Here is a 25,152-nt window from a genome sequence, read left to right on the forward strand (position 1 = left end):
CATTACTTTGCCAACAAAGGTCTGTCTAGTCAAGGCTATGGTTTTTCCAGTAGTCATGTATGAATGTGAGAGTTGGACTATAAAGAAAGCTGAGGGCCAAAGAATTGATGCTTTTGAACTGTGGTGTTGGAGAAGACTCTTAGAGTGCCTTGGACTAAAGGGAGATCCAACCAGTCCATCCTAAAGGAGATCAGTCCTGGGTGTTCATTGGAAGGACTGATGCTGAAGCTGAAGCTCCAATACTTTGGCAACCTCATGCGAACAACTGACTCGTTTGAAAAGACCCTGATGCTGGGAAAGACTGAAGGTGGGAGGAGAAGGGGATGACAGAGGATGATGGTTGGATGGGATCACCGACTCAATGGACATGAGTTTAAGTAAACTCTGGGAGTTGGTGATGGACAGGGAGGCCTGGCATGCTGCGGTCTATGGGGTCACAAAGAGTTGGACATGACTGAGTGGCTGAACTGAACTGAACTGAAAGGCAGAGTCATATCCTCAATAGTTTATTTATTTTTTAAAAGGTTTTTCTTTTTTTTAAACTTATAGGGGTCTTAGTTTCCTGATTGAAGTTTGAACCCAGGGTCCCAGCAGTGAAAGCTCTGAATTCTACCACTGGACCACCAGGGAATTCCCATCAAAGTGTTTAAATTGTAACTGGGGAGCTGCTGCTGCTGCTAAGTCACTTCAGTCGTGTCTGACTCTGTGCGACCCCATAGATGGCAGCCCACTAGGCTCCCCCGTCCCTGGGATTCTCCAGGCAAGAACACTGGAGTGGGTTGCCATTTCCTTCTCCAATGCATGAAAGTGAAAAGTGAAAGTGAAGTCGCTCAGTCGTGTCCAACTCTTAGCGACCCCATGGACTGCAGCCCACCAGGCCCCTCTGTCCATGGGATTTTCCAGGCAAGAGTACTGGAGTGGGGTGCCATCGCCTTCTCTGGTAACTGGGGAGAGGTGGAGGCAAATGCATAAAGTGTAATATGGTGTTCTGGTTATCTTTTGCTTGGAACAAGCTACTCCAAAACTTCATGGCTTTGCCCATGAATGTGCAATCTGAACAGGGCTCAGAAGGGACAGCTCATTTTTGCCCTACCACGTGCCAATTGGGATGGTTTACTTAGGGCTGGAGGACCAGTTCCCCGGGTGGGCTGCTCACATTTCTGGTAAATTGGTGCTGCTTGTTGGCTTCTTTCCACATTGTCTTTTGTACAGGTGGCAGGGATGTTTCTTACAGTATGGTGGTTAACTTTCAAAAGACAGGAAGTAGAAGCTGCTAGTTTAAGTCTTGGATCTGGACACTCTCATAGTGTTGACTTTGACTGTGCTCTTTCAGTTAAGTGGTCCCGAAGCCCAGTTTCAAAGAGAGGAGATAGAGACCTCAAATTTCCAGGGGGCTATGTTGATCATTGGGGGCCTTATAAACTTAGCAGATGTAGTGGTTTAAAATAAGTATGTTTCTTATCATAAATGGGAAATCAGTCTGTCTAGTCAAGGCTATGGTTTTTCCTGTGGTCATGTATGGATGTGAGAGTTGGACTGTGAAGAAAGCTGAGCTCCGAAGAATTGCTGCTTTTGAACTGTGGTGTTGGAGAAGACTCTTGAGAGTCCCTTGGACTGCAAGGAGATCCAATCAGTCCATTCTAAAGGAGATCAGTCCTGGATGTTCATTGGAAGGACTGATGCTAAAGCTTCGCATGGCCACCTCATGCAAAGAGGTGACTCATTGGAAAAGACCCTGATGCTGGGAGGGATTTGGGGCAGGAGGAGAAGGGGACGACAGAGGATGAGATGGCTGGATGGCATCACCGACTCGATGGACATGAGTTTGAGTGAACTCCGGGAGTTGGTGACGGACAGGGAGGCCTGGCATGCTACGATTCATGGGGTCGCAAAGAGTCGGACATGACTGAGCAACTGAACTGAACTGAACATGAAAGTAACTTGTAAATTAATAACAAATGTTTTTAATGTGTAATAAAAAATATGCTTTTAAAAGTGAAAATAGATTTTTTCTGAGTATAAATCCTTTTTTTTTTTAAATAAAAAAGAAAGGCTCCAGATAGATATCAAGAAAATGGAAATCACCCATAATCTTATTGCCCAGAGAGAACCATGGTTTATAATAAATGATTAGTGAAATGTAGTGTTTGGGTGTTTGCCATAGGACATTTTGTTTTAGAAGTTCTCTCTTTTTTGAACTCTAGTCATTTCTAAAAAGTTATTATTTACTTAATACTAACACTTAAATCCACATGATGCCAAATGGAGAAAAAAATCCAGAAGGTTATGTGTCTGTGTGTAAAAATATATTTATTTTCTTCAGAGAGTAAAACTTTCTGAATCAATTTGAAGTCGTCTTTTCACATTATTATTAAGGCTGGTTGCTATTTCAGTTCGCAGAGGATGGGGGTGGGGAGCACTGGACTTAAATGACCTTCTCCAGTGACTCTTAAGGAACTATGAGTAGTAGGTTTCACTCTGCTGTTTAAAGTGTTTTTCTGTTTATCTTTCTGTGAGTATTCTATTTCAAAGTGTTTCATTAGATTATTATATAACCTGACTTTTTCCCAAGGCTCCTGTTCATATGCATTTAAATACTACTGTATTTCTAAATCTTTCTTCATTGTTTTCCCCAAACTTTTGGGTTATAGGTGATTAAGGCTTTGCCTGTGGCATGTTAAGATATAATTATATCCTTCTAATTGACTAGATTTGTAAATATGCAAATATTCTGAGTTGTAGATTAGATTCCCCCCCTTGCACTTGGAAAGGCATTCCTAGTAGCTTTTTTTAAAAAAACAAAATCAGTATATTTCAAAGAAACTGTTAAGACCTTGGGCAGAATAGTCATATCCTATTCCTCCTCACTTTTTATTACCAGCGTAAATTCCATAAACCATTGTAGGAGGGGCTATATAAGGCAGAGAAAAAAAAAAAAACAGTTATAAGAAACTCTAAAACTTTGCTTCCTGCATTATTTCAGCAAGTGTTTATTGAGTATCTACCACGTGCCAAGAGTTAAACAGGTACAGAAATTAAGGTATAATCCCTGCCTTCAAGGTGCTCCAGGTAAATGAGATGATCCATGTGAAGTACTTAGAGTAGCCTGGTATATTTTACATATTCAGTTAATGTTCACTGAACGTTAGGGTGTTAGTGATTGCTGTTATTATCATTAGAGGTAACTGGAGTTGTGCTGTGTGAAAGGGACAGTGACATTTCTAGTTCTCCTGCAGTAAAACAGAATTGGGAAAGGCTTTAAAGAGCATATGTGTACCTTATTATGTTGAGTGTCGAGGGGGTAAGTAGAAGCTCATGGGGCAGGCAAAGGGGAAGGGCATTCTAGGTAGAGGTACCAGGAAGTGCCGTGCTCCAGAGGCCGTGGCTGTGTGCTGTGCGTGCCTGCTGCCTAGTGAGGACGTGGGGGTGGCAGCTAGGGCTGGGGGTTCAGGCCCAGGACTGCTCCGCAGGGACCTTGAGCGCCATGGAAAGGTGCAGCAGGGGTGGGGCACAACTGATCCCTTTTGAGAAAGTGATACGCAGGAGCAGAGTTCACTCAGCTCACTCTGGAGCACCTGGTTGGGAAGCTGGGAGCTGCTGGAATATTTCAGATGAAAAACTACATGTAAAGACAAGGCACTGGGCGTTGAGGATAGAGGAAAGGGGACATAGACTCGAGAAAGATTTTGGAGGAAGGACTAATACAGGTGTTCTCAGTGAGGGGATATGGCCCCAAGGAGGTAAAAATTGGTTGAGGTGATGTAAAAAATTCATAGATGTTACAGTGGTTTATGGTCTGTGAACTAGCGGAGTGGGATGTAGGTGGGTGAGAGGGTGGCTCAAGAGGCAGGGGATATATGTATGCTTATAGCTGATTCACGATGATGTACAGCAGAAACTAACATAATTCCGTAAAGCAATTATCCTCTAATTTTTTTTTTTTTAAGGGCCACAGTAATAAACAGATACACAGTCACCCATAGTATTAAAACTTCATGGGAGGGATACAATTGGGGAAAAAATGTCGAGAAAATCTCCTTAGGAGACAATAATGAGAAATAAGGTTGAGAAGCACTGAATTGGAAGGACTTGTTACTTGACTCGACTCTGAGGGAGAAGGTGGTTTCTGGGATGATGCCCAGATTTCTGGTTTGGACAGTTATTGGAATTCACCGAGACTGGTTACACAGGAGGTATGGTGATGTTCACGTTACACTCATTGATTTTAAGCTGGTAGTGACTCCCATTCATTGGGCACTTATTGTGAGCCAGCCCCTTTGGGTGCTTTACATTTGACAATAGTGTGAAGTAGATACTATTTTTGTTCCCATTTTTTCAAATGAGGAAGCTGAGAGCCAGCCCAGGGCCAGTTAATACTTCTTTCAGTGAAAATGGTTGGTGAGCTTTTGGAGACATGGGTCTAGGTTCAGGATGAAGTCCTACCCTTTGTTTGTTGTTTGACCTTGGGGGATGCTTATTATTTTTTTCTCTGAATGTAATTCCTTTGTGTGTAAAATGCATTCCAGGTGGCCCAGTGGAAAAGAATCTGCCAGCCAATGCAGGAGACATAGGAGACTGGATTGGATCCCTGGGTCAGAAAGACCCTCTAGAGGAGGAAGTGGCAATTCCTATATTCTTGCCTGGGAAATCGCGTGGACAGAGGAGCCTAGAGGGCTACAGTCCATGGGGTCATGAAAGAGTCAGACATGACTGAGCGACTGAACAAACACATTTGTTAAAAAGAGCTGCCTCGTTGCTTTTCTCCAAAAGTAGTTGTTCAGGTTAAATGAGAGGAGATATGAACAAATCTTCTACAGCATAAGATGCTGTGTATATGTAGGTATTATTTCTAATGTTAGCTGGTACCCCATGGTAAAGGGCTTCCCTGGTAACTCAGATGGTAAAGAATCCTCCTGCAGAGTGGAATATCTGGGTTCGATCTGTGGGTTGGGAAGATCCCCTGGAGAAGGGAATGGCAACCCACTCCAGTATTCTTGCTTGGGGAATTCCATGGACAGAGGAGCCTAGCAGGCTGCAGTCCACGGGGTGGCAGAGTCGGACACGACTGAGTGAGTTTCATTTCACCCCATGGTAAATGCTGTTTTCTCTCTTGTCATAGTAGCTCTTACCTTTCTCCTCTTTGTTCAGTTTGCTCCCAGAGGTATTGGAAGACAGAATGAGAAACCCCCCACCCCATCCCCGCCACCATCCCTCCACCATTTTTTTTGCAACTCTGTCCATATCATCTGATGCTTCCTCACTTATCCATCCCAGAAGATGACTCAGGAAGCTTTTATTTCTTGGGGTTTTCATGAACGTCCTCCCATCTAAATCCAGTGATTTATTCTTAAGCTATAGTCATTTGACTTCTGCTACTTACAGCTGTTTTCACAGAGGTTATCAGTGACCTATGGTTAAACTGATTGACAACTTTACAGGTTGCCACTTGGCAACACCTGACATGTCTCAGCAGCATCTGTCATGGGGACCACTCCCTCTCGCTCATTCTTGATGTTGCCACCTTCCTGGGCTTGTGTTTTTCCTCCTGTCTCTCGGTCTACAGCTTCTCTCAACTGAGTCTGCTTGCCTCCTAAATGCTTGTCTTCTCCCGAGTCCTCACAAATCCTTCTTCTCTCACTGGCACCATTCTTCTTGGACAAAACCAATCTGTGCCCCTGATTTGATGACCTCCTCAAAGTGAACTGCTTCTAAATCCCTGCCTCCAGCCCAAATAGATAGATGCACTTCAGTCCTTGGTCCCTTAACTGATCATGACCAAAAGACAACCCCACCTTTCACTCATCAGACTTTCTCCTCCTCCACAATACTCATTTTCTCCAGTTCAAAAATATATTCCTATATATTCTTAATCAGAAGGTAGCCTTTTTGTTGTTGTTGTTTGTTTGTTTTAAGCACTTATTCCAGACATCATCTCTTTCTTAAAGCTTTGTATGACCACTTCCTGGCTGGCTGAGAAACTCCTGTGTTTCCCAAGGACTTGGGGTGCATTTCTGTCACAGTGCATTCATACTCCGGTGGAATTTTGTCCTCCAGCAGGCAGTGAATTTGGCAAAGACACGAATTTAGCTTTTCATCCTTACAGACCCAGAACCTCGCATGTTGCCGGATACCTAGTGGGGTAACACATGTTGGTTGAATGAGTGAATCTATGGTGGCCTTATTTGTTCCCACCTTCCTCTTAATCTCCATATGCTATAACTGTTTATATTAGTTTGCTTGGGTTGCCACAATAAGATACCCAGAGCAGGTGGTTTAAGCAACAGAAATTTATTTTCTTGCAGTTCTGCAAGCCAGTAGTCGAAGACCAAGCTGTGGGCAGGTTTGGTTTCTCCTGAGGCCTCCTCCTGGCCTTTGGATGACTGACCTCCTGCCTCCTCTTCACAAGGTCATCCCTGTATATGTGCATCCCTGGTGTCTCTCCAAGTGTCCTAATTTCCTCTTTTTATAAGAATACCAAGCAGGTTGGATTAGGGCCCCCTTAATGGCCTCATTTTAACTCAAGTTACTTCTGTAAAGACTCCAAATACATCAGTCATAGGTATTAGGGGTTAAGGTTTCAACATACGAATGTGAACATATATGAACAACATGAATTTTGGGAAGATAAGTCAGCCCATAGCACTATTATCACATTTTATGAAAGTTTATCTTATTTTTCAGCTTTTCCTGGATAGCCAGCAGATAATAACTGTTTAGTTTTTGACCCTCCATGAAAGTCATTTTTTGGCATTTTGTAGTAGTTTCTGTTTAGTGTTTGCTGGATGCTATTCATTAGCCACTCATTTTATCAGATTTAAAGCAGAATTTGCCCTGATCTCTATGAAGCTTTAAGTTCTGACCTGTCTGTCTGGGTATTGATCCATTTTGTCAGTGTTACTAGCAACTGTTGTAACAATGAAATCTCACATGGGACGGTGTCCCCTAACTTTCTTCTTGCTGAAAATGCCAGTTGTGGTAGTACAGGGTAAGCACTGGAGTGGGTACCATGGTCAGGGCCCCCAGAGCTGAAGCGCAGCTCTGCCCAGGGCTGTATCACTTTAAAGGTGAGGGGACTTTGAAGACTGAACTGATATTCCTGGGAGCTCTGTACAAAATAAAAGTAGAAAGAAACATTGCCCCGCCAACATGCACATACCGCAGGAGGCTTCTGACAGCACACTGTCCTTGCCTGCTGAGAGCAGCTTTGTGCACAGTCAGTAAGTAGCCTTGTTCTTTAGTTCTGGGCTTGTCCATTAATCTGCTGTTCAGCTTTCTTACAGTTTAATCTGCATCCTGTCCCTGAGGCTAGTCATTCACTGACATCCCTTTTGCCCTTTCATTTCCCACCAATGCCCAGGTGTCATGGCCTCCTGCTTCTTTCTGTTACCACCAATTAATTACTGCCCCCTCCTCCCTCCCAGCTTTCACCTCTGGATTCCTCTCCCCTCAGGGGACAGTCTTCTAATTTCTCATGGGCATCCCTTCCTCTTTTACTCACTTTCTGTTCCTCGCTTCTCTCCTTCCCCAGCGCCTTCCCCTTTGAAAACCAGGCTTGACACCTTCTGAGTTCTTTCTGACTTTTTGTTACCACCTTGTCTTTACTGTAAAGCAGGGGTTGGCGACCTGTGGCCAAGTCCTTGGGAGCCACAGACTGCTACCTGTTTTAGTCTGGCCTGTGAGCTAAGCATGGTTTTTCTATTTTTAAAGAATTGAAACAAAAATGAAACAAAAGAAGAATATTTCTTTTGACCTGTGAAAATTATATGAAATTCAGATTTAGGGTCTATAAAGAAAGTTTGGCTGGAACACAGCTTATTTGTTTATCTGTTTTCTGTGGCAGCTTTCATGCCATGCCAGCAGAGCTGAGGAGTTGCAGTAGAGACCTGGTGGTCCACGAAGCCTAAAAAATATTTACTCTTTGGGCCTTTACAGACAAAGACTGCCCGTTCTTCGTATAAAGAGTGAGAAAGGCCAGAAAATAGCCTTGCATGACGGGAATCAGCTTTGTTTGCCTTTCTTTTCTTGGTGCTTACCAGAGGGCCGGATTAAAGCTAATGCTTAGTTCTAAAATTGTTTTGAGAGTCAAAACTGGAAAGGCCTTTCTTCAGGGCAAACTTTTCCTGTGAAAGTATGTCATTATCTCTGCTGTTCCTTTTGACTAAAATTTTGCCAGAAGAGATTTGTCATACCAGTGCCATTGAACCTTTTCTTTCATTTCTAAAACTATACATAAGAGAAAATGAATTAGGTAAACTAAACAGATGAAACTCCTTTGTACTCTGCACATTCACACGAGGATTTAATTTCGGCTTATCCTGTGTACTCACTCATGGTTTAGTCTCAAGATGTTTAAGTATTGGGGTGATGAGATAATGTTAGCATTTAAGTACTAACCACAAAGAGAGTTGAGCAAGGTTTACAGTCACGAGCATTTGCCTTTTGTTCCCATCCATTAGGTATTTTTGTATATTTTTTTTTTCCACAACACCCCACCTTGTCTTTGTTTTCATCTCGTTTAAAGGAAATTATCATTGAAACTCAAATCTCCTGACACGTAATGCCAAGTAAGGGTAAGAATTTCCTCCTGTTCATTCCTTGAGATAGCCATTGTGCTATTTCTGTCCATTATTCAGAAATGGGGCTGTATTGGGTTTCTCAACCCCTAAGGCTTGTTAACAATACATTTTGGGTGTTCCGGGAGTCCTGTGGGCTCCAAAAGGCAGGAAAGGGGTTCATCAGAAATGGAAGGTAGAACAAGGAGTCTGCAGTCTGTACTACAAGAGAGGGGTGACCTGTACGTGAAATTCTGAACATTTAACAGCAGCTTATAAGGAAGTACCAATGAATTAAGGTCCACCAGAGCATGCAGCACACAGGTGTGATCTCTGTGGAGGGGAGGGTAGAGTAGGGAGTGCTTCTAGGATGATTTTGTGTTTTAAGGAAGGTAGTCTTTGCTTGGGCTTCCCTGCTGGCTCATACGGTAAAGAATCCACCTGCAATGTGGGAGACCTGGGTTCTATTCCAGGGTCAGGGAGATCCCCTGGAGGAGGGCATGGCAACCCACTCCAGTGTTCTTGCCTGGAGAATCCCATGGGCAGAGGAGCCTGGCAGGCTACAGTCCATGGGGTTACAAAGAGTCAGACACGACTGAGTGAGTAACACTAACAGTCCTTCCTTACTGGGGAAGAAACCAGTCTAGACAAAGGACATGCTGAGTGCTATCTCCTAGACATCTTCTCAGCGTGCCTTGCTGATCATTAAATCCATGGCATTGCAAATGGAATGAGTTTTTCTCTAATAAATCCAGCTCTTCTTCCTACTTCTAGTCTTCTCATCCATGTCATTTTTGTTTTCTGAGTTACATACCTGCCCTGTTTACAAAGTAGGTTCTTGAGTGAGTGGGTTCTGTGAGGAGAAAGACAACACACAGACTGTTTGACTCAAAGGAAGAATTTATTTATTTATTTATTTTTTAAAAAAACAAGAGACAGGTAAAAGAGGGAAGCTGAGTTGGTGGATGATCTTGTTATCAAAGCATTGGATTTGGGCTTGATAGAGCTGCAGAGTGAGGCTTGAATGTGAGGAAACTGGCCTAGGGAGAGAGAAAAGCATCCCTCTAACTCCCATCTTCCAGGGCTGACTTCAGTAAATGCCCCCTGTCTTCTAGATTTCCCCCCAGATTTTAGTTGTCATCCCACTCCAGTACTCTTGCCTGGAAAATCCCGTGGACAGAGGAGCCTGGTAGGCTGCAGTCCATGGGGTTGCTAAGAGTTGGACACGACTGAGCGACTTCCCTTTCACTTTTCATTTTCATGCATTGGAGAAGGAAATGGCAACCCACTCCAGTGTTCTTGCCTGGAGAGTCCCAGGGACGAGGGAGCCTGGTGGGCTGCCGTCTCTGGGGTCACACAGAGTCGGACACGACTGAAGTGACTTTGCAGCAGTAGCAGCAGAGACTTTAATTCCACTTTTCATCTTAACTAAGAAACTTCTTCCTGCGTTGGCTTCAGGTTGGTGCTGCTGCTGGGTCCTGAGAGTGATAGGCTTTGGTGGGGGACTGAGAATCCCACGTCTTATGTGGCATCTGATTGTGGCTCAACTTGACATGACCCTCAAGTTTCCCTTGTGAGAGGGAAATGTCTCCACCTGTCCTTTGATTCCTTTTCAGGGTCTTCATGCCTCCAGGCTTCTTAAAGCATGATTCACTGTGTCCTACCGTTCCTTCCATCCTTCCTCTACCCCTGCAAAACAAATGAGCAAGCAAAAACCCCACAGCTCTTCTCAGGCCAGCACACTTTACTGGTACTGACTGTGGTGGCCTGCAGATGGGGACGCAGCTGTTGGTCTTTGGCATTGTTGATGGTTCTCTGCAGGGCCTTGAGAGTGGTGGCCCTGGACAAATAGGATAACTTCACCCACCCCGAGGTCACTGGTTTTTCTGTACTGCGGGCCATTCGGATTTGGTAAACTGGTGCTGGAGAAGACTCTTGAGAGTCCCTTGGACAACAGGGAGATCAAACCAGTCAATCCTAAAGAACTCAACCCTGACTGTTCATGGAAGGACTGATGCTAAGGCTAAAGCTTCAATACTTTGGCTACCTGATGTGAAGAGCCAACTCGTTGGAAAAGACCCTGATTCTGGGAAAGATTGAGGGCAGGAGGAGAAGGGGGTGACAGAGGATGAGATGGTTGGATGCCATCACTGACTCAACGGACATGAGTTTGAGCCAACTCTGGGAGACAGTGAAGGACAGGGAAGCCTGGCAGGCTGCAGCCCATGGGGTTGCCAAGAGCTGGACATGACTTAGCGACTGAACAATAACAACAAATTCTGATTCATTCCACAAATGGCTTAAATCATTTGCACTGTTTTGTTCAACTCAGGAAAGGAAAGCGTAGACATTTTAATTGTTTTAGAAAGTGTTTCACACCTGCTGCAGACTCCCAGGGCCATCCAAATGCAGATTTTCGCTCCAAGGTTGCTGGCTGCGTGCTGTGTTCTTGAGAGCAGAAGTGAAAACAGCCGTGGACAAAAAGGCAGTTTTGCTTTAGAAAGCGAAGGAGAGCAAATAGGCTGCCCCTAAATATGCCACTTTGGCATGTGGATTGTTTTGAGCTGAAGGCAGTCAAGACCCAACAGACACAAGAAGAACTTGTACCTCTCCCTTAACTACCTAAAAGAATTTAGACAGGAGGCCTGGCTCAGAAGGAGAGCTATTATCAGAGATTAGAGATTATCAGAGATGATTATTATCTGCACATGTGTATAGTTCTATGAAATTTTGTCACATATGTATATAGATTTGTGTAAGCTTTTGATTTTTAATGCACATTTATTTTGAAATTATTTTGTGCCTTTGTGTGAATAATTAGTAGTAGCAGAATAGCAAAACTGGAAACGATTAATCTGGAAATCGCAATTTAATATTCTTAATTAAAAGACTTTTGGAATAGGAAGTAGAAGGGCAGGCTCTATTGATAATCCAAGCTCTCCAGCTGGAGAAGAGAAGAAGAAGCTACATCAAACAGAAATCTTGATTTCCCATAGTTTCAGCCAAAAACTTAGAACTCATCCTTCTTTTGTCTTTCTCTGCACCAAACGTCCTCTCCAATGTCTATCCTGTGAGCGTGCCTTCTGAAATATCCCCCAAATCTATTAGTCTCCTTCCCTTGTTGGAATGACTGCAGTAGCTTCCCTGTACAATGCATTTTCCGCACAGCAGCCATAACCTTCTTTTAAAAGTATACACCAGGTTATGTTGTTCCTCAGTGTAAACCCTCCTCCAGCGGCGTTCCATCAGCCTGGGAATCCAATGGAGCTCCTCCCCAGAGCCACGAGGCCCCTGTGGTCTGCTTCTCCCATTCCGTTGGCGTTTCCTACCTTCTTACTGTGCCCCAGCCACCCAGGCCTCCCTCTGTTGTCTCTCCAGTTGGCCACCATAGTCCTCCTGGTGGTTTTTGTTCCAGCACTTCTCTTGGTTGGGTGTGCCTGGGTCCTTTTTCACTCTGATACCTTGCTCCTTCTGGTCATTTAGGTGTCAGTCCAAAGTAGACACTTCCCAAGTTACTTGCTATCATATCATCCTGTTTTATTTCCTCCATCACATCTGACATGATCTCAAACTATCTTCTGCACTTGATTGGACTTGTTTTTACTTGGAAAGTGGGGTTGCCATAACTTCTGGGTATCTTTCAGAAAACTAAGATCATGGCATCTGGTCCCATCAGTTCATGGGAAGTGGATGGGGAAACAGTGGAAACAGTGTCAGACTTTATTTTTTTGGGCTCCAAAATCACTGCAGATGGTGATTGCAGCCATGAAATTAAAAGACGCTTACTCCTTGGAAGGAAAGTTATGACCAACCTAGATAGCATTTTCAAAAGCAGAGATATTACTTTGCCAACAAAGGTCCACCTAGTCAAGGCTATGGTTTTTCCAATGGTCATGTATGGATGTGAGAGTTGGACTGTGAAGAAAGCTGAGCACCGAAGAATTGATGCTTTTTTTTTTTTATTAGCTTTTTATTTTTTTTAAATTTTATTTATTTATTTTTTTTAGTGTGACACTTTATTTATTTTTTTGACTTCACTTTCACTTTTCTTTTTCTTTTTTTTTTTTCCCCATCCTAAACCCTCCTCCCTCCTCCCTCCCCATACCATCCCTCTGGGTCGTCCCAGTGCACCAGCCCCAAGCATCCAGTATCGTGCATTGAACCTGGACTGGCATCTCGTTTCATACATGATATTTTACATGTTTCAATGCCATTCTCCCAAATCTTCCCACCCTCTCCCTCTCCCACAGAGTCCATAACACTGTTCTATACATCAGTGTCTCTTTTGCTGTCTCGTATACAGGGTTATCGTTACCATCTTTCTAAATTCCATATATATGCGTTAGTATACTGTATTGGTGTTTTTCCTTCTGGCTTACTTCACTCTGTATAATAGGCTCCAGTTTCATCCACCTCATTAGAACTGATTCAAATGTATTCTTTTTAATGGCTGAGTAATACTCCATTGTGTATATGGACCACTGCTTTCTTATCCATTCATCTGCTGATGGACATCTAGGTTGCTTCCATGTCCTGGCTATTATAAACAGTGCTGCGATGAACATTGGGGTACACGTGTCTCTTTCCCTTCTGGTTTCCTCAGTGTGTATGCCCAGCAGTGGGATTGCTGGATCATAAGGCAGTTCTATTTCCAGTTTTTTAAGGAATCTCCACACTGTTCTCCATAGTGGCTGTACTAGTTTGCATTCCCACCAACAGTGTAAGAGGGTTCCCTTTTCTCCACACCCTCTCCAGCATTTATTATTTGTAGACTTTTGGATCGCAGCCATTCTGACTGGTGTGAAATGGTACCTCATAGTGGTTTTGATTTGCATTTCTCTGATAATGAGTGATGTTGAGCATCTTTTCATGTGTTTGTTAGCCATCTGTATGTCTTCTTTGGAGAAATGTCTATTTAGATCTTTGGCCCATTTTTTGATTGGGTCATTTATTTTTCTGGAGTTGAGCTGTAGGAGTTGCTTGTATATTTTTGAGATTAGTTGTTTGTCGGTTGCTTCATTTGCTATTATTTTCTCCCATTCTGAAGGCTGTCTTTTCACCTTGCTAATAGTTTCCTTTGATGTGCAGAAGCTTTTAAGTTTAATTAGGCCCCATTTGTTTATTTTTGCTTTTATTTCCAATATTCTGGGAGGTGAGTCATAGAGGATCCTGCTGTGATGTGTGTCAGAGAGTGTTTTGCCTATGTTCTCCTCTAGGAGTTTTATAGTTTCTGGTCTTACATTGAGATCTTTAATCCATTTTGAGTTTATTTTTGTATATGGTGTTAGAAAGTGTTCTAGTTTCATTCTTTTACAAGTGGTTGACCAGATTTCCCAGCACCACTTGTTAAAGAGATTGTCTTTAATCCATTGTATATTCTTGCCTCCTTTGTCAAAGATAAGGTGTCCATATGTGCGTGGATTTATCTCTGGGCTTTCTATTTTGTTCCGTTGATCTATATTTCTGTCTTTGTGCCAGTACCATACTGTCTTGATGACTGTGGCTTTGTAGTAGAGCCTGAAGTCAGGTAGGTTGATTCCTCCAGTTCCATTTTTCTTTCTCAAGATCCCTTTGGCTATTCGAGGTTTTTTGTATTTACATACAAATTGTGAAATTATTTGTTCTAGCTCTGTGAAGAATACTGTTGGTAGCTTGATAGGGATTGCATTGAATCTATAAATTGCTTTGGGTAGTATACTCATTTTCACAATATTGATTCTTCCAATCCATGAACATGGTATATTTCTCCATCTATTAGTGTCCTCTCTGATTTCTTTCACCAGTGTTTTATAGTTTTCTATATATAGGTCTTTAGTTTCTTTAGGTAGATATATTCCTAAGTATTTTATTCTTTTCGTTGCAATGGTGAATGAAATTGTTTCCTTAATTTCTCTTTCTGTTTTCTCATTATTAGTGTATAGGAATGCAAGAGATTTCTGTGTGTTGATTTTATATCCTGTAACTTTACTATAATCATTGATTAGTTCTAGTAATTTTCTGGTGGAGTCTTTAGGGTTTTCTATGTAGAGGATCATGTCATCTGCAAATAGTGAGACTTTTACTTCTTCTTTTCCAATTTGGATTCCTTTTATTTCTTTTTCTGCTCTGATTGCTGTGGCCAAAACTTCCAAAACTATGTTGAATAGTAATGGTGAAAGTGGGCACCCTTGTCTTGTTCCTTTTAACTGTGGTGTTGGAGAAGATTCTTGAGAGTCCCTTGGAATGCAAGGAGATCTAACCAGTCCATTCTAAAGGAGATCAGTCCTGGGTGTTCTTTGGAAGGAATGATGCTAAAGCTGAAACTCCAGTACTTTGGCCACCTTATGCAAAGAGTTGACTCATTGGAAAAGACTCTGATGCTGGGAAGGATCGGGGGCAGGAGGAGAAGGGGACGACAGAGGATGAGATGGCTAGATGGCATTACCAACTCGATGGACATGAGTTTGAGTGAACTCCGGGAGTTGGTGATGGACAGGGAGGCCTGGTGTGCTGCAATTCATGGGGTCTCAAAGAGTCGGACAAGACTGAGCGACTGAACTGAACTGAACTGAACCTTCAATCCTGGAGCCTAGGACAGTGCCTACACCATAGAAAGCATCAATAATTATATTTTGAGTAGATGCATTAAAGCATCAGGTGATCACAGAGGTCTTTAACATTGAAAAAAAATATTTGGGACTCTTGAGAACATTGTGATTGAATTCCTGTATACTGTGGATTCTCTGTATATACCCATGTGTTAATAACCGATCTTTTTCTGAAGCAGAACCATGTTAAATGGGAAAGATAAGTCTTTTGTGCCCTGGTAACAGGTTCCTGTTTGCCTGAACATGTCAGACAGACTGCCTTAATCCTTTGAAGTAGTAAAATTGAAATACATTGACTTCCCCCATCATCTGAGTTTTTTGCGTTAGAGAAGACCATTGAGCAGGTTTTCATACAGAAGGTGCAAGAAACTTAGTATCATGTGGTTTGACATTTAGGCAAACTTGCTTTCATTATTTAGTTTAGGTTGAACACATCCCTTTTCTTTTGAATTTAACATGTAAGTAATGACTCCCCACAGAGACGGCAATGGCACCCTACTCCAGTACTCTTGCCTGGGAAATCCCATGGACAGAGGAGCCTGGTAGGCTGCAGTTCATGAGGTCGCTAGGAGTCGGACACGACTGAGCGACTTCACTTTCACTTTTCACTTTCCTGCATTGGAGAAGGAAATGGCAACCCACTCCAGTGTTCTTGCCTGGAGAATCCCAGGGACGGGGGAGCCTGGTGGGCTTCTGTTTGTGAGGTCGCACAGAGTCAACTGAAGCGACTTAGCAGCAGCAGCAACGACTCTCCACACTGGGAGACATGGAGCCACTACTGTTCTGACTTAAATGGAAGGAACAGAATTTATGTCCTTTGCTTCATTTCTTAAATTCCCATTTAACTTCCATTTATTGATTGTCAGGGTCATATAACCAAATATTTCTCTATTTACTTTTAATGATATTTCCAGCCACTTGTGCCTTTTAAGCAGTTTTAGAAATGTGATACAATGTAGGAATATAAATACATATGTTTTTAAACATGTTATGTTGAATTAGTGATTTACTATAAAGTAGTGATTTACTGCTGCTGAAGGAATGGTTTCTATGTGAGAGAAATGGTTATTTTGTCTCTAACTGTTTTTTATCAGAGGTTAATACATTTTTTCTTCTCTAAATTCTAGTGTTCTTTTTTGAAAAAATGCATGTACCTGTATAGCTTCCAGTAATGTAATTGTTGATTTTTTGGTTCCTTCTGGTGTGTTTTTATTGTTGTTATGGCTAATGAGTTAATTTCCAAACAAATATATACTTTTAAATCTGGAAGATGATATTTATCTCTTAAGAGCCTTTTGCCATTGTTATGCCCCTAGCTTATAGGGTGTTTTCTTGAGAATTCATTTTCTTCTTGTTGATTTTTTAAAATGGTGTACTCGTGGTGAGTGTGAATTCATATTATTAAAAATGTGAGGATGGAATATGATTAGACATAATTCAAAGTAGTAGTTTATATGAAAAATCAAAAGTCTGAAGCATTTATTACCAAAATTTGTTCTTTTTGTGTTACCCTCCACCCCAGGTCCTCTTAATGGTTCTGTGTTTTTGGTGAGCCAAACATGATTTGAAGAAGATAATGGGGAAGAGGGAGGTGGCAGAAAGGTTTCAAGTGAGCAGGCTGCTTTTCCAAGAGCCTCTCACTTGCAAGGTCTGAAATGACTGTTTTGGGGAAGAAGTGACATTTACACTGAGGTGGTAAAAATGCCTGCCTGTTTTGAGGAGCTTTTGCTTTCATAATAGAACTTCACTATGCAAGCAAAAGGATGTTTTAAAGGAGAGAACCATTTGCAATTGAGTGTTTTCCATTCAAGTAGGATCCGACAGAGAACAATTTTCATAAATCCTTAGTACTGCATGCAATCATATCTTAAGAGTTGGATCTTTTTTTTTTTTTTTCCTTTTCTTTGTGACCATGCCATGAGGTTTGCAGGATCTTAGTTTGAACCTGGGCCCCTTCAGTGGAAACATGGAGTCCTAACCACTGTACCACCCAGGAATTTTTGGATCTTTTTATCTTTATGATAGGATTGTACATTTCATTTCTAATTCCTACCCGTGTTTTTAAGTAGTGTAATAAAGTAGTGTTTTAAGCAGTGTTTTCTTGCCTGCAGGGTGACTGAGTGCAACTGTGCATGATTTTCCCAACGGCATAATTCTGTGATCTATATAATCCAGTTTATGGCTATGGCTTTTGCACTGGATAATTTTCAGGTGACTTTTGTTGACCTGCAATCTTATTAAGTAAGATTGATTCAGGGTACTCATTCAAAGTTACCTAATTTGTGTTCTTCATATCCTAAAAATCAAATCTCTGAGCAGAGCAGTTGTTGGATTTAGGACAAATCTTGGACTGAATATATCTGTCACTTTAACAAAAAATCAATGGAGAGGCACTCTGAGAGTAGTGATGTTCTCTGATGATTCTTTTCTTTTTAAAAATCTACTGCTATATAACAAGCTACCGCAAAACTTGGCAGATTCAAGCAACTTTTATTTTGAAGGTTAGGGATTCAGGAAGGGCTCAGCTGGGTGGTTTGTCTCTGATATGCATGCTGTCGGTTGAGGTGGCTGGAGCTGGAGGATCTGCTTCTCAGAAAGTTTTTTCACTCCTGCATCTGGTGCCTGGGGGGGTGATGGCTGACGGTCGGTGCTGGCTCTTGGCAGGGGGCTTGGTTGGGGGCTGTTAGTCTCAGTACTGCTACGGGGTTCTCCATGTACTTGGGTTACTCACAACATGGCAGCTGGGTGTTTAGAGGGAGCATTTCCAAAAGGTGTGGGTGGAAACTTTAAGGGTCAAGCCTTCTTATGACATATCCCTGTAAGTCCCAGAATACCACTTTCCCTGCATTTGATTGGTTAAGTCACTAAGAACAACTCAGACTCAGAGTGAGGGGAGTTACCCTTCACCTTTCAGTGGGAGAAGAAGCAAAAAATTTGAGGCTGTGTTTAATAGCTGATGATGGAATCACATCAGGATAGTATTTATTTAATTGCAATTAATGCCTCTCCTAAGGTTCATATGGCTTAAAGTATAAATACTAATAAGTAGTTCCATGTACTGGGACCACTATTCCAAGTGATGCAGTCTTCATTTAAAGAAAAACTCTGATGTCATTCATTCCAGACATTTAATGCCCTAAAAGTGGCATGACTGTAATCTCATAATATCTAGAAAGATGTCAGTCCTCTGAGTCATTGGGCAAACTAGCTTGTCGAAACAGTTCAAAGGAATCATAGATCTTACAGCTGGAAAGGACTCTAAGGGATTACATCATCATTATCACCTTCCAAAGAGATTTATTGAGTTCCACTGGGTGCCAGGCCCTAGGAATGTAGAGGAGAATATGACATAATTCTTGTCCATGAGACATAGTTGAGAAAATAGGACTGATGCATAAGAGATGAATAGAAATCCATAGACTGTGTAGCAATTATAAGTACAAGTGAAATGTGTACAAGAAGTGATCAGTAGAGGCTGTTGGGGCTGGAAAAGGGTGTAAGAAGAAAGGCTTCCCATCCCAATGAAACCAGAATCCATTACCTGCAAGTCTGTATGTGACCTGGTTCCCCGCTTCCTCTCAGCTCCTTTTCTGCCCCTCTTGTCCTCACTCACTGGCCTCCTTCCTTGAATATGCAGGCATTTTAGGACCTTTCTATTTGCACGTTTTTCTGTCTGGAATGCTCTTTCCCAAGATATTCTGATGGTTTCTTTTCTTAGTACAATCAGATCTCTGGGCTAATGTGCTTTTCTCAAGTCTTCTCTGACTACCTACCCTGTCTGCTTCTTATCCTTCATCATTGTTTGTCTCCACAAATGCAGGGCTGTTGTCTGCCTTGTTCATTATTGTATCCTCAACACCAAGAACAATGCCCAGCAAGTAGCTGGTGCCCAATAAAAAAAAATAATTGAATGAATAAATGAGTAAGTGAATGGAGAACCTTGAAACAGCAGAAGCACTTAAAGTGAAGAACAGATGATGTGGTTGGCTAACTGCAGGATACAGTGAAAGAGAAATGAAAGTGTGCATGGTACATTCATAAATCATCTATTTCAGTACGCTGACATCAGAGGTTGTCGTTTTACAACCTTGGGTCCTTTAGACCACCCTCTTCTTAGTTCCATGTGATAAGCACTAAATTAGGGCTTATACAGGGAGAAATTTATTTGACTAGAATGGCTGGGTCATACCTGGTTTCTGTTGTAGGTGAACTTGCCATTCCTGAAAAATACTCTGTACTATACCACATCTTTGTCTTTGCTCCTATTTCTTTCTGCAATATCCTGTGTTTTGTCTTGACATTGAAATTCCATGTGAATGCTCCATTTCCTCCATTGTACTTAATATTTACATGACTTGATTATCACGTAAGGACATTTTGCTTCAACTGGAAGTATTTGTTTCTTTCACTTGAATATAAACTTTTAGAGGGTAGAACCTGGGTCTAGTTCATCTTTTATTTCCCCATACAGTATATCAGTTCAGTTCAGTCACTTAGTCGTGTCCGACTCTTTGCGATTCCATGGACTGTAGCACGCCAGGCTTCCCTGTCCATCACCAACTCCTGGAGCTTACTCAAGCTCATGTCCATTGAGTCGGTGATGCCATCCAACCGTCTCATCCTCTGTTGTTTCCTTCTCCTCCCGCCTTCAGTCTTTTCCAATGAGTCTGTTCTTCACATCAGGTGGCCAAAGTATTGGAGCTTCAGCTTCAGCGTCAGTCCTTCCAGTGAATATTCAGGACTGATTTCCTTTAGGATGGACTGGTTGGATCTCCTTGCAGTCTAAGGGACTCTTAAGAGTCTTCTTCAATACCGCAGTTCAAAAGCATCAATTCTTTGGTGCTCAGACCTTTCTTTATGGTACAACTCTCACATCCATACATAACTACTGGAAAAACCATAGCTTTGACTAGATGGACCTTTGTTGGCAAAGTAATGTCTCTGCTTTTTAATATACAGTCTAGGTTGGTCATGACTTTTCTTCCAAGGAGCAAGTGTCTTTTAATTTCATGGCTGCAATCACCATCTGTAGTGATTTTGGAGCACAAAAAAGTAGTCTGTCACTGTTGCCATTGTTTCCCCATCTGTTTGCCATGAAGTGATGGGACCGGATGCCGTGATCTTAGTTTTCTGAACGTTGAGTTTTAAGCTAACTTTTTCATTCTCTTTCACTTTCATCAAGCTCTTTAGTTCTTCTTCACTTTCTGCCATAAGTGTGGTGTCATTTGCATATCTGAGGTTATTGATATTTCTCACAGCAATCTTGATTCCTGCTTGTGCTTCATCCAGCCCAGCGTTTCTCATGATGTACTCTGCATATAAGTTAAATAAGCAGGGTGACAGTATACAGCCTGACATACTCCTTTCCCAATTTGGAACCAGTCTGTTGTTCCATTTCCAGTTCTAACTGTTGCTTCTTGACCTGCATACAGATTTCTCAGGAGGCAGGTCAGGTGGTCTGCTATTAGCATCTGTTTAAGAATTTTCCGCAGTTTGTTGTGATCCACACAGTCAAGAGCTTTGGCATAGTCAATAAAGCAGAATTAGATGTTTTTCTGAAACTCTTTTGCTTTTTCAATAACCCAAAGGATGTTGGCAATTTGATCTCTGGTTCCTCTGCCTTTTCTAAATCCAGCTTGAACATCCGGAAGATCATGGTTCATGTACTGTGTTGAAGCCTGGCTTGGAGAATTTTGATCATTACTTTGCTAGCATGTGAGATGAGTGCAGTTGTGTGGTAGTTTGAACATTCTCTGGCATTGCCTTTCTTTGGGATTGGAATGAAAACTGACCTTTTCTAGTCCTGTGGCCACTGCTGAGTTTTCCACATTTGCTGGCATATTGAGTGCAGCACTTTCACAGCATCAACTTTTAGGATTTGAAATAGCCCAACTGGAATTCCGTCACCTCCACTAGCTTTGTTTGTAGTGATGCTTTCTAAGGCCCACTTGACTTCACATTTCTAGATATCTGGCTCTAAGTGAGTGATCACACCATCATGGTTATCTGGGTCATGAAGATCTTTTTTGTATAGTTCTTCTGCCTGGAAAATCCCATGGACAGAGGAGCTCGGTAGGCTACAGTCCATGGGGTCGCAAAGAGTTGGACATGACTGAGCGACTTCACTTTCACTTTCTGTGTATTTTTGCCACCTCTTCTTAGTACCTTCTGCTTCTGTTAGGTCCATGCCATTTCTGTCCTTTTTTGTGCCCATCTTTTATGTATACAGTACACAAGGGATTCTTAAGTAAAAACGTTAATTTTAATTAAATATAGAAACTAGAGTCCTTATGTAAAACAAGTAACATATGCCTAAAAATCAGAAGCAATGCCAAATTCCCAAGGAAGCTAAATAATAATGAGGTGTCTTCATCCATGGATTTTTCTGGTTGTTTTGATCTGTTTAACTTCCTCAGATTGCATTCATGATTTACAAAAGGCCCATAGAATCAACAGTTTACATGTTATATGTTTTATTTCATTATCTCTTGCTGCATAATACAGCACCATAAAATGTAGTGGCTTCAAACAATGACAGTCTATTATTTCTCACAATTTGTGAGTTGACCAGGCTCAGCTGGGTTGTTATTTTGTTCCACATGGTATTGGCTAGTGTCATCAGTATACCATATGCTTTCGGTTTCAGAGCTTGGCTGGGACTGGTATTGGCTACACAAGGCATGCCTGTGTTCTCCTCAATAAGGCCTCATTTCCTCTGGTTTCTAGGCCAGCCTCCTTATAGCATGGTGGCTGGATTCCCAGCATGTGGAGATGGAGGTGGCCTCTTTTCTTGAGGCCTAGATCTGGACCCGGCACATCATCACTTCCACCACATTTTGTGACATGAGCCACAAATTCAGAGAGAGAGGAAGTAAATGTCATTCCTAAATGGCATGGGGAGCATGCATATTCAGGGATGGGAGAGATTATTAATGGCATTGTTTACAGGCAACATACATCAGCATGCTTAGATATTCATTAATGCTGTCTTTTCAGTGGGAAGTAGAATGATGGTAGTCAACTCCCAAGCCTCTGAGTTTGATTTGAACTGTTCAGTTTTGAGTTGTGAATTGTTTATATAGAGAAGTGCTGTGAATATTTTGGACATAATTGAGTAGTTTCTGAAGATAATTACTGACTGTTGACCTCGTTTTCTGCTCTACTTGTCTTTATATTGTGTTGTACATGTTCCCTTGGTTTGAGTGGAGGTTGGAATCAGAAGCCAAAAGATCTGAGAAGTGGTTCTGAACTCTTCTCTGGTTCTCAGTGTAACTTAGAGCAAGTGACTCTAGCAGCAGGACAGGTAAGCACAGACCACGAAGCAGAAGCTGATATTCAATGTTAACAGATGGCAGAGGAAAACTTGAGGTACTCAGCTGTTTGGCCTCCAGTTTCTCTCTCCTAACTGGCTTCTTTGATTCCATTTTCCCCCACAGCATCCAGAGATCTTTTTTAAAATATGTAATCAGATCATATCATTCTCCAGCTTAAAATACCCCAGTGGGCTTCCATTGTACTTGTAATAAAATACAGACTCATCATAAATTGGCTCCTGTTCCCACCTCTTCAACTTCCCCTCCTACGACTCTTCTCCCCTGCTTTATGTTTTAGCCACGTTTTGGTTTTTTTCTATGCCTGGAGTCTCCCAGGTTCATTCTCCCATGTCCATCCCATCTTAAGAACTTTACACTTGCTGTTCCATCTCTCTGGAATACTCTTTCTCTAGATCTCTGTGTAGCTGGTTCCAGATGAGCTGAGAGATCTGACCTGCCTGAACCTGTTTCTGTTTTCTCAGGTATAAAAATGGGGCTGATCAGAAACTAGTGACCTAGAAAGTCCAATTATAAAAATTATTGTAAGAAAGAGGGAGGAGGTATCAAGTTTACCTAACACCTGAGTGCTAGTATGCCAGGTGCCAAAGTTTTAGTAGAACTCATATAGCTCCTGATGAGTTGGGTAATTATGGAGCATTTGGTGAGAAGTTCAGAACAGAGCTTTAGCAGCAAGCAGCCAGGCTGTCCACATTTTGCAGGGGACCTTAAGGAGAAGGGAAACTCCTCAGTAATCCTGGGACCTGGTCAGTTCAGTTCAGTCGCTCAGTTGTGTCCGACTCTTTGCGACCCCGTGGACTACAGCATGCCAGGCCTCCCTGTCCATCACCAACTCTTGGAGTTTACTCAAACTCATGTCCATTGAATCAGTGATGCCATCCAACCATCTCATCCTCTGTCATCTCCTTCTCGTCCCGCCTTCAATCTTTCCCAGCATGAGGGTCATTGCAAATGAGTCGGTTGTTCACATCAGGTGGCCAAAGTATTGGAGTTTCCAGCTTCAGCATCAGTCCTTCCAATGAATATTCAGGACTGATTTCCTTCAGGATGGACTGGTTGGATTTCCTTGCAGTCCAAGGGACTCTCAAGAGTCTTCTTCCACACCACAGTTCAAAAGCATCAATTCTTCAGTGCTCAGCTTTCTTTATAGTCCAACTCTCACATCCATACATGACTACTGGAAAAACCATAACTTTGACTAGATGGACCTTTGTTGGCAAAGTAATATCTCTGCTTTTTAATATGCTGTCTAGGTTGGTCATAGCTTTTTTTCCAAGGAACAAGAATCTTTTAATTTCATGGCTGTAGTCACAATCTGCAGTGATTTTGGAGCCCACCCCCCAAATAAAGTCTCTCATTGTTTCCATTATTTCCCCATCTATTTGCCATGAAGTGATGGGACCAAATGCCATGATCTTAGTTTTCTGAATGCTGATTTTTAAGCCAGTTTTTCCACTCTCCTCTTTCACTTTTCAAGAGGTTCTTTAGTTCTTCTTCACTTTCTGCCATAAGTGTGGTGTCATCTGCATATCTGAGGTTATTGATATTTCTCCCAGCAGTCTTGATTCCATCTTGTGCTTCATCCAGCCTGGCATTTCGCATGATGTACTCTGCGTGTAAGTTAAATAAACAGGGTGACAATATACAGCCTGGTATGTAAGAGTGAATTTGAATTCTGAGGTAATGATCCCCCTCAGATGACTATTGTAAATAAAGACATCTGGAGTTGGTCAACTTCAAAACATAAAAAAAATGAAAGTGAGGTTGATAATACCAGCATATACTTCATAAAGCTGTAATGAGGATTCATAAGTTAATGTTTAGAAGGATATCTCACACATGGTGGGCTTTCCTGATAGCTCAGTTGATAAAGAATTGGCTTGTGATGTGGGAGACCCCGGTTCAATTCCTAGGTCAGGAAGATCTGCTGGAGAAGGGATAGGCTACCCACTCCAATCTTCTTGGGCTTCCCTGTGGCTCAGCTGGTAAATAATCTGCCTGCCATGCGGGAGACCTGGGTTTGATCCCTGAGAAGGGAAGATCCCCTGGAGAAGGGAACAGCTACCCACTCCAGTATTCTGGACTGGAGAATTCCATGGACTGTATAGTCCATGGGGTCACAAAGAGTCAGACATGACCGAGCAGCTTTCACTTTCCCTTTCTTGCACAAATGTGAACTGCATTATTATATCATGTTTTACTACCTGAAGTTGTCCTGCTCATTTAATTCTTTCATCCAGCTCTAGATTGTCATCTCTTTGCAAGCAGGGACTGATTCTGCCTGTCTTGTTCATGTCCCATTCGTATTCCCATTGTGTTGGCATATACAATGTATCTTTAGCATGTATCTGTAAAATGAGTAAATCAAAGACAGGATGGTCATCCTGAACAGGTCAGTAAAATTCATGGTAACATACAATTAAAGCTTGAGAAAGCTGAGTGGATTGTAAGAGATTATTTAGTTGTTCAAAACGAGAGTAAGATATTTTGCTCCAGAAGAATGGTATTTTAGTAATTGTAATTGGAGATATTTTTATTTTTATGGAATTTTGAAAAGTGGAGAAATGTCAGAATTATGAAGGAAGGTAAATGCAATCCTGATTTTCAGTAGTGAGGGGTATGGGTTCAAAAACCATAGACTTGGGAACAGTGGTTAGGACTCCACACTTCCACTGCAGGGCG

General features: G+C 42.0%; 1 protein-coding gene across 1 annotated transcript in view; it reads left to right on the top strand.

Annotated features, from left to right (window-relative positions):
- Nucleotides 1–25,152, top strand: part of CRADD (CASP2 and RIPK1 domain containing adaptor with death domain) — a 192,275-nt gene that overhangs the window by 13,459 nt on the left and 153,664 nt on the right. The gene's annotated exons all lie outside the window — the stretch shown is intronic.

Source organism: Bos javanicus, chromosome 5 (assembly GCF_032452875.1).
Source record: "Bos javanicus breed banteng chromosome 5, ARS-OSU_banteng_1.0, whole genome shotgun sequence".
In the NCBI taxonomy this organism is placed as follows: domain Eukaryota; kingdom Metazoa; phylum Chordata; class Mammalia; order Artiodactyla; family Bovidae; genus Bos; species Bos javanicus.